This window comes from Balaenoptera physalus (assembly GCF_965194825.1).
Source record: "Balaenoptera physalus genome assembly, chromosome: 10".
In the NCBI taxonomy this organism is placed as follows: Eukaryota; Metazoa; Chordata; class Mammalia; order Artiodactyla; family Balaenopteridae; genus Balaenoptera; species Balaenoptera physalus.
This window is the reverse complement of record NC_138889.1, coordinates 71,009,337-71,019,940: the sequence shown is the minus strand read 5'-3', so window position 1 is coordinate 71,019,940 and position 10,604 is coordinate 71,009,337. Positions and strand designations below refer to the sequence as shown.

Sequence of the window (10,604 nt, the reverse complement as noted above, 5' to 3'; positions counted from 1 at the left end):
TATCTCTTGAGGGGGAACCAGGACCCTGCTTTATCACCACACTATTATTTCTTGACTGCTCCTCCTTTGTTTCTGCATTCCCTCCCTTCCTGGATTAGCAACTGTTTGAATCTGCCCTTTGAAACTCAGGGAAGGTCAGGGAGGCTGAATGAAGCCTATTTCCTACAAACAAGAAATGGGACACACAGAAAGTATTTGTACCCAGGAGGGTCCCACAGAGTCCTGCTGGGTTTCAAATATACCATAAGCCATACTCCTGTGTCCAAATCATGTCTCTGCCACTATAGTTTGATAACCCCAGACAAGTTTTAAACCTATTTATGTTTCAGATTCCTCAGTTGTAAAATAGTTGTCAAAATAGTCCCATTTTATGACTGTTGTAAAGATTAAAGATATAATGTTTATAAAGCACTTAGAATAGTTCCCGGCATATAGTAAGGGCTCTATAAGTGTAACTATTATTATATTATTGCACTCTGACTAATGAAAGATATGAGTATTTTGCTGAATCCAAGCTTAAAATCAAATTGCCAGCTAAATTATTTAGTGGCAAGGAAAGCACTTACGGTTGAAAAACTATAGGCAGAAATCTTTATACTAGATAAAAGATTGTCAGCTTTATCACTTGTGAATGTCATCTTATTTACACCTGAAAAGAAACCAAGATGCCTATCCTTCAGTGTTCCCTCAGGTGAAAAGAAGTAATCTTCAAATCTGCAGAGACTGCATTTAAGTGTAGGAGTCTGACCTTGAAACTTTTTACCACTAGCAGGAATGAGGTTGTGTGCACATTAAACACCTACATCTGCCTCTCCTTGCCACTCCAATGGTCCTGGTATTATTGTAAATCATATTTGTCTGTCTCCCCACCAGCACAAACATTCGTCAAGGTCAAGGTTCATGCCTGACCTTCTCTATAATACCATCCCTTCCAACACCTTAGCAGATATGTTCTGGATTGAATTCCCTTCTTCCATTCTATTCACCTTTATTCTCTATAATCTGACATTGCAGGAAAAGCCATGGATATAAGAGACATAGATTTAAATTCAGACCTTGTTCCCTCACTAGAGGAGTAAACTTGAACCGGTAACTTCATAAGTCCAAGCTTCAACTTCTCACTTAAAAGCTAGGAGTAATGTTTACCTCAAAAATACTGTGAGAACCAAATAAGACAATGTATAATATGAAGTGCTGTGGAAAGCGATAATAGATGATCAAAATAATCTTATTTGACTGAATTTTGCTGTATTGTCACCACTCTAATTCTCAATTTAATTCCTAAACTTTTTTTTTTTTTTTTTTTGCTTAAATTACCACTCATTTATTTATCTTGGCCTGCGATACCTCCATGAACATTTTAAAAATTAATGGAATTCAGGGACTTCCCTGGTGGTCCAGTGGTTAAGAATCCGCCTTCCGAGAAACAAGAACTACAATCCTGCAGCCTGTGGAACAAAAACCATGTTCACAGAAAGATAGCCAAGATGAAAAGGCAGATGGCTATGTACCAGATGAAGGAACAAGATAAAACCCCAGAAAAACAACTAAATGAAGTGGAGATAGGCAACCTTCCAGAAAAAGAATTCAGAAAAATGATAGTGAAGATGATCCAGGAACTCAGAAAAAGAATGGAGGCAAAGATTGAGAAGATGCAAGTAATGTTTAACAAAGACCTAGATGAATTAAAGAACACATAAACAGAGATGAACAGTACAATAACTGAAATGAAAACTACATTAGAAGGAATCAATAGCAGAATAACTGAGGCAGAAGAATGGATAAGTGGCCTGGAAGACAGAATGGTGGAATTCACTGCTGCAGAACAGAATAAAGAAGAAAGAATGAAAAGAAATGAAGACAGCCTAAGAGACCTCTGGGACAACATTAAACGCAACAACATTCGCATCATAAGGGTTCCAGAAGGAGAAGAGAGAGAGAAAGGACCCGAGAAACTATTTGAAGAGATTATAGTCGAAAACTTCCCTAACATGAGGAAGGAAATAGCCACCCAAGTCCAGGAAGCGCAGAGAGTCCCATACAGGATAAACCCAAGGAGAAACACGCTGAGACACATAGTAATCAAACTGGCAAAGAATAAAGACAAAGAAAAATTATTGAAAGCAGCAAGGGAAAAACAACAAATAACATTCAAGGGAACTCCCATAAGGTTAATTGCTGATTTCTCAGCAGAAACTCTACAAGCCAGAAGGGAGTGGCATGATATACTTAAAGTGATGAAAGGGGAGAACCTACAACCAAGATTACTCTACCCGGCAAGGATCTCATTCAGATTTGATGGAGAAATCAAAAGCTTTACAGACAAGCAAAAGCTAAGAGAATTCAGCACCACCAAACCAGCTCTACAACAAATGCTAAAGGAACTTCTCTAAGTGAGAAACACAAGAGAAGAAAAGGACTTACAAAAACAAACCCAAAGCAATTAAGAAAATGGTCATAGGAACATACATATTGATAATTCCCTTAAACGTGAATGGATTAAATGCTCCAACCAAAAGACACAGGCTTGCTGAATGGATACAAAAACAAGACCCATATATATGCTGTCTACAAGAGACCCACTTCAGACCTAGGGACACATACAGACTGAAAGTGAGGGGATAGAAAAAGATATTCCATGCAAATGGAAATCAAAAGAAAGCCGGAGTAGCAATACTCATATCAGATAAAATAGACTTTAAAATAAAGAATGTTACAAGAGACAAGGAAGGACACTACATAATGATCAAGGGATCAATCCAAGAAGAAGATATAACAATTATAAATATATATGCACCCAACATAGGAGCACCTCAATACATAAGGCAAATGCTAACAGCTCTAAAAGAGGAAATCAATAGTAACACAATAATAGTGGGGGACTTTAACACCTCACTTACACCAATGGACAGATCATCCAAAAAGAAAATAAATAAGGAAACACAAGCTTTAAATGACACAATAGACCAGATAGATTTAATTGATATTTATAGGACATTCTATCCAAAAACAGCAGATTACACTTTCTTCTCAAGTGCACACAGAACATGCTCCAGGATAGATCACATCTTGGGTCACAAATCAAGCCTCAGTAAAGTAAAGAAAATTGAAATCATATCAAGCATCTTGTCTGACCACAACGCTATGAGATTAGAAATCAATTACAAGGAGAAAAACGTAAAACACACAAACACATGGAGGCTAAACAATACGTTACTAAATAACCAAGAGATCACTAAAGAAATCAAAGAGGAAATCAAAACATACCTAGAGACAAAAGACAATGAAAACACGATGATCCAAAACCTATGGGATGCAGCAAAAGCAGTTTTAAGAGGGAAGTTTATAGCTATACAAACCTACCTCAAAAAACAAGAAAAATCTCAAATAAATAATCTAACCTTACACCTGAAGGAACTAGAGAAAGAAGAACAAACAAAACCCAAAGTTAGTAGGAGGAAATAAAGATCAGAGCAGAAATAAATGAAATAGAAACAAAGAAAACAATAGCAAAGATCAATAAAACTAAAAGCTGGTTCTTTGAGAAGATAAACAAAATTGATAAACCATTAGCTAGACTCATCAAGAAAAAGAGGGAGAGGACTCAAATCAATAAAATTAGAAATGAAAAAGGAGAAGTTACAACGGACACTGCAGAAATACAAAGCATCCTAAGAGACTACTACAAGCAACTCTATGCCAATAAAATGGACAACCTGGAAGAAATGGACAAATTCTTAGAAAGGTATAACCTTCCAAGACTGAACCAGGAAGAAATAGAAAATATCAACAGACCAATCACAAGTAATGAAATTGAAACTGTGATTAAAAATCTTCCAACAAACAAAAGTCCAGGACCAGATGGCTTCACAGGTGAATTCTACCAAACATTTAGAGAAGAGTTAACACCCATCCTTCTCAAACTCTTCCAAAAAATTGCAGAGGAAGGAACACTCCCAAACTCATTCTATGAGGCCACCATCAACCTGATACCAAAACCAGACAAAGATACTACAAAAGAAGAAAATTACAGACCAATATCACTGATGAATATAGATGCAAAAGTTCTCAACAAAATACTAGCAAACAGAATGCAACAACACATTAAAAGGATCATACACCATGATGAAGTGGGATTTATCCCAGGGATGCAAGGATTCTTCAATATATGCAAATCAATCAATGTGATACACCATATTAACAAATTGAAGAAAAAAAATCAAATTATCGTCTCAATAGATGCAGAAAACGCTTTTAACAAAATTCAACACCCATTTATGATAAAAACTCTCCAGAAAGTGGGCATAGAGGGAACCTACCTCAACATAATAAAGGCCATACATGACAAACCCACAGCAAACATCATTCTCAATGGTGAAAAACTGAAAGCATTTCCTCTAAGATCAGGAACAAGACAAGGATGTCCACTCTCATCACTATTATTCAACATAGTTTTGGAAGTCCTAGCCACGGCAATCAGAGAAGAAAAAGAAATAAAAGGAATACAAATTGGAAAAGAAGAAGTAAAACTGTCACTGTTTGCAGATGACATGATACTATACATAGAGGATCCTAAAGATGCCACCAGAAAACTGCTAGAGCTAATCAATGAATTTGGCAAAGTTGCAGGATACAAAATTAATGCTCAGAAATCTCTTGCATTCCTATACACTAATGATGAAAAATCTGAAAGAGAAATTAAGGAAACACTCCCATTTACCATTGCAACAAAAAGAATAAAATATCTAGGTATAAAACCTACCTAGGGAGACAAAAGACCTGTATGCAGAAAAGTATAAGACACTGATGAAAGAAATGAAAGATGATACCAACAGATGGAGAGATATACCATGTTCTTGGATTGGAAGAATCAATATTGTGAAAATGACTATACTACCCAAAGCAATCTACAGATTCAATGCAATCCCTATCAAATTACCAATGGCATTTTTTACAGAACTAGAACAAAAAATCTTAAAATTAGTATGGAGACACAAAAGACCCCGAATAGCCAAAGCAGTCTTGAGGGGAAAAAACGGAGCTTGAGGAATCAGGCTCCCTGACTTCAGACTATACCACAAAGCTGCAGTAATCAAGACACTATGGTACTGGCACAAAAGCAGAAATATAGATCAAAGGAACAAGACAGAAAGCCCAGAGATAAAACCACGCACTTATGGTCAACTCATCTATGACAAAGGAGGCAAGGATACACAATGGAGAAAAGACAGTCTCTTCAATAAGTGGTGCTGGGAAAACTGGACAGCTACATGTAAAAGAATGAAATTAGAACACTCCTTAACACCATACACAAAAATAAACTCAAAATGGATTAGAGACCTAAATTTAAGACTGGACACTATAAAACTCTTAGAGGAAAACATAGGAAGAACACTCTGACATAAATCACAGCAAGATCTTCTTTGATCCACCTCCTAGAGTAATGGAAATAAAAACAAAAATAAACAAATGGGACCTAATGAAACTTCAAAGCTTTTACACAGCAAAGGAAACCATAAAAAGACAAAAAGACAACCCTCAGAATGGGAGAAAATATTTGCAAACGAATCAACGGACGAAATATATAAACAGCTCATGAAGCTTACTATTAAAAAAACAAACAACCCAATCCAAAAATGGGCAGAAGACCTAAATAGACATTTCTCCAAAGAAGACATACAGATGGCCAAGAAGCACATGAAAAGCTGCTCAGCATCACTAATTATTAGAGAAATGGAAATCAAAACTAAAATGAGGTACCACCTCAGACCAGTTAGAATGGACATCATCAGAAAATCTACAAACAACAAATGCTGGAGAGGGTGTGGAGAAAAGGGAACCCTCTTGTACTGTTGGTGGGAATGTAAACTGATACAGCCACTATGGAGAAGAGTATGGAGGTTCCTTAAAAAGCTATAAATAAAATTACCATATGATCCAGCATTCCCACTACTGGGCATATACCCAGAGAAAACCATAATTCAAAAAGACACATGCACCCCAATGTTCATTGCAGCACTATTTACAATAGTCAGGTCGTGGAAGCAACCTAAATGCCCATCGACAGACGAATGGATGAAGAAGATGTGGTACATATATACAATGGAATATTACTCAGCCATAAAAAGGAACAAAATTGGGTCATTTGTAGAGATGTGGATGGACCTAGAGACTGTCATACAGAGTGAAGTAAGTCAGAAAGAGAAAAAGAAATATCGTATATTAACGCATGTATGTGAAACCTACAAAAATGGTACAAATGAACTGGTTTACAGGGCAGAAAAAGAGACACAGATGGAGAGAACAAACGTATGGACACCATGGGGGGAAAGCGACAGGGAGGTGCGGGTGGTGGTGTGATGAATTGGACGATTGGGACTGACATGTATACACTGATGTGTAGAAAATTGATGACTAATAAGAACTTGCTGTATAAAAAAATAAATAAAATTAAATTTAAAAATTAAAAAAAAAAAAAAAAAGAATCCACCTTCCCATGCAGGGAACACGGGTTCGATCCCTGGTCAGGAAATTAAGATCCCACGTGCCACAGGGCAACTAGACGTGTGCGCCGCAACTAGAGAGAAGCCCACATGCCACAACTACTGAGCCCATGCACTCTAGTGCCTGTGTGCCACAACTAGAGAAGCCCGCAATGAAGAGCCCACACACCACAATGAAGACCCAGCGCAGCCAAAATAAAAAAATAATAACAAACAAATAAATAAGTAAATAATGGACTTCATTTTTTAAAAATTTATTTATTTATTTATGGCTGCATTGGGTCTTCGTTGCTGTGTGTGGGCTTTCTCTAGTTGTGGTGAGCGGGGGGCTACTCTTCGTTGCGGCACATGGGCTTCTTATTGCGGTGGCTTCTCTTGTTGCGCAGCACGGGCTCTAGGGTGCGCAGGCTCAGTAGTGTGGTGCACGGGCTTCATTGCTCTGCAGCATGTGGGATCTTCCCGGACCAGGGCTCGAACCCGTGTCCCCTGAATTGGCAGGCGGATTCTTAACCACTGTACCACCAGGGAAGCCCAATGGTCTCCATTTTTTAGAAGAGTTTTAGATTTACAGAAAATTTGACCAGGTAGCCCAGCACGTTCCCATAAACCCACCCCTACACACAGTTTCCCCTATAGTTAGCATATTATATTAATATGGTACACTTTTAATAATTAATGAGCCAATACTGATACATTTTTATTAGTTAAAAACCGTAGTTCAAACTAACATGCCATTGTAAAGCAATTATACTCCAATAAAGATGTTTAAAAAAAGCAAAAAACAGAAAACCATAGTTCAATATTTATCCTGTTCAAACTGGATGATTAAATGATTTTTGTAATTTTGTTGGCATTCAGTATTATCCAATTCTCTCACATTTAAAAGCCCACTGACTTCTCTTTCACAAACACAGTTAAAGAATCCTCAGTTTACTTGATGCATTAAAATACTTTTTAAAGAAAACGTTCCCAAAATTCTTGTTGACTTTTTAAATACTCCATTAAATGGAGCCTTATTTCTTGTTCACAGTTTTCAATATTTCTTTGGCAGTCAGATTATGCAAATTGAAAGAAGAGCAGCAGTGTTATTAAAGTGCTCCATTGTTTATAGGAACTTTTAAAATATGTTCAATAAGAAAGAATTGATGAAAAGTGTTTCCCTTTAAGTACCTGTTCTTAAAAGGGATAACATTACTTATGAACAGGAAAAAAAATTCCAACTTGAAGTGGACAGTAATTATGGCACTTGCCATAGCTATCTTTTCCAATGGATTTCATCCCTTGAAGAATTTGATTCTTTTACATGGATAGTCCTAAATACTTATCCAGCATGGAAACAAGTGAAATCATCATGTACAGTGTTGAAGAAGAGGGGAATCAGAATTGGTGACAATATTCTTTTTTGTCAGTGGATAACAATTTAAAGAGTCATTGATCAAGAGATGAAATGTAATTCTGAAGAAAGGGAAAAGCAGTTCATACCATGAAAGATGATATTATGTGCTTCAACAAATCAAATTTGAAGAGCAGTTCTTGGAGTTGATTTTATTCCAGTACATGTTCAGGATACCCGCTCATATGATAATCTTGAGCATGTTTTCGCATTAATGTATGTTCAGTCCAGAAAAGAATGAAATAATTTGGATGTGGCCACTGTAGAAGCTATGTAACAATGTAATTGGAACATAGACTGTAACTGCAAGAAACCTGATAAGCAAATTCTACAAAATAGGAACTATTAAGAAAAGCCAAGGCATTAGGGAAATAAAGAAAGAGGTATGGAATTCAGATATTTACTTCAGATAAACTCAAATAATTTTTACTACACATATGTCCCTTCCCTTGCAATATCTTTTTTAATCTCAGTGTGCATTTGCATAGGTAATTAGAAATAATTCAAATTTAACTTCTTGTCCTGTGGGTTTTTTTTAATTCCTTCTCTTTTTTTTTGGCCAAGCCACACAGGGATCTTGGTTCCCTGACCAGGGATTGAATCCAGGCCTTTAGCAGTGAAAGCGCTGAGTCCTAACCACTGGACCGCCAGGGAATTCCCTAATTCCTTTTTTTTAAATTGTGGAAAAAACATTTAACATGAGATTTACCCTCTTAATAAAACTTTAAATATAGAATATATTATTGTTGACTGATGTTCTGTGTTTTTATTATTGAAACTGGTGACCCTAGTGATTTCAGGATCTGAACTCAGGTCTTCTGACTCCAAATCTAGTGCTCTTTCCACTATCACCTTCCCTCTAATTAATTTTGTAAAATAACCAGCCACATTAGTATGTTTGGAATTGTTTCACAGTGACTTTCCATACTTTACTGGTGCCCTAGACATCTGGAGAATGTCCCTGGCAGGGAAATATAGAATCTCATTTTCTTTTTCTTTTTCTTTTTTTTTTTTTTAATTTTTATTTATTATTTATTTATTATGTTTATTTTTGGCTGTGTTGGGTCTTCGTTTCTGTGTGAGGGCTTTCTCCAGTTGCGGCGAGTGGGGGCCACTCTTCATCGCGGTGCGCGGGCCTGTCACTGTCGCGGCCTCTCTTGCTGCGGAGCAGAGGCTCCAGACGCTCAGGCTCAGTAGTTGTGGCTCACGGGCCCAGTTGCTCCACGGCATGTGGGATCCTCCCAGACCAGGGCTCGAACCCGTGTCCCCTGCATTGGCAGGCAGATTCTCAACCACTGCGCCACCAGGGAAGCCCAGAATCTCATTTTCATGCCTCTCTTTGCACCCATTAGATCGTTCTTTTGGACAGTTTGTTGAGTTAGGCCATGCTGAAGATTCTCTTCATTGTTGAAAGATGAAGTCAATAGCATTCTAGGTTAAGCCTTTAGAGCAGCTCTGTTATGTTTGAAATGCCATGCAATCAGCTTAAAAGGGGGACACAGAAAGCTACAAATTGGAATTATATGACCTTAACAGGATTCATGAAAATAATAATAATTATTATTATTAATATTATTATTTTACAGTCCAGGTCTTTTATTTTCTTTACACCCATCATGCCATGAATTCATAGGGAATGGGCTCCAACAATTCAGGCTCCTTTCCATTGGTTCTCACGAAGTGTGCTTCTCTGGGTGGTGCGGGCTGGCGCTTCAGTTGAACCCAAGTACCTTTCTCTTTGGCTTCCTTCTTTTTCTGATCATTTTCCTTCACCCGTTTCAGGAAGCTATCTCGGCTCTTAGAGTGCTTAATATGCTCGATATGCACATTAATTCTCTTGGCAAGAATCTTGCCCTTAACTTGTTTGTTTACAATGATGCCAATAGCATGCTGAGTAACATTGTAGACTCTCACAGTTTTGCCATGGTAACATTTGTGGGGCGTTCCTTTTTGAACAGTGCCCATTCCCTTGATATCTACAATATCACCTTTCTTGTAGATTTGCATGTATGTGGCCAAAGGAACAACTCCATGTTGTTGTTTTTTTTAAACCCTTCCATGGTATTTCTTTTTATTTTATTTATTTATTTATTTATTTATTTAAAACCCCACATTTGTTTATTTATTTATTTTTTTGGCTGTGTTGGGTCGTCGTTTCTGTGTGAGGGCTTTCTCTAGTTGTGGCAAGCGGGGGCCACTCTTCATCGCGGTGCACGGGCCTCTCACTATTGTGGCCTCTCTTGTTGTGGAGCACAGGCTCCAGACACGCAGTCTCAGTAGTTGTGGCTCACGGGCCTAGTTGCTCCACGGCATGTGGGATCTTCCCAGACCAGGGCTTGAACCCGTGTCCCCTGCATTAGCAGGCAGATTCTCAACCACTGTGCCACCAGGGAAGCCCAACTCCATGTTTTTTAAAAGACCTAGAGAACATGTAGCGGGTGCCCCTCCTCTTTCCCTTTGTGTTGGTCATTTTGGAGAATTACTGGAAGATGGCGGTTCTGGCTGAAAAGCCATGAAAATAATTATTATTGTTAGTTGTGATTTTAATTAATACCAGGTATGCAGTTGACAAAGTGCATTCATATATATTATTCTATGTGATCCTCACAATAACTCTGTGGAGTAGTTCATATCTATTTTTCTGTAGAAATTAAGGTTTTGTGCTAAAATGACTTGGGTTGTGCAACTAATAAGTGCCAAACCTTTAC

At 37.7% G+C, this 10,604-nt stretch overlaps 1 pseudogene across 1 annotated transcript; it reads right to left on the bottom strand.

The window, feature by feature from the left end:
* Positions 1-9,229: 9,229 nt before the first annotated feature.
* LOC309667840 (large ribosomal subunit protein eL21 pseudogene) lies at positions 9,230-10,604 on the bottom strand (annotated as a pseudogene). Its single transcript has 2 exons — positions 10,286-10,604; positions 9,230-9,939 (listed from the first exon to the last, which is right to left on the bottom strand). The product of its transcript is annotated as a large ribosomal subunit protein eL21 pseudogene (transcript).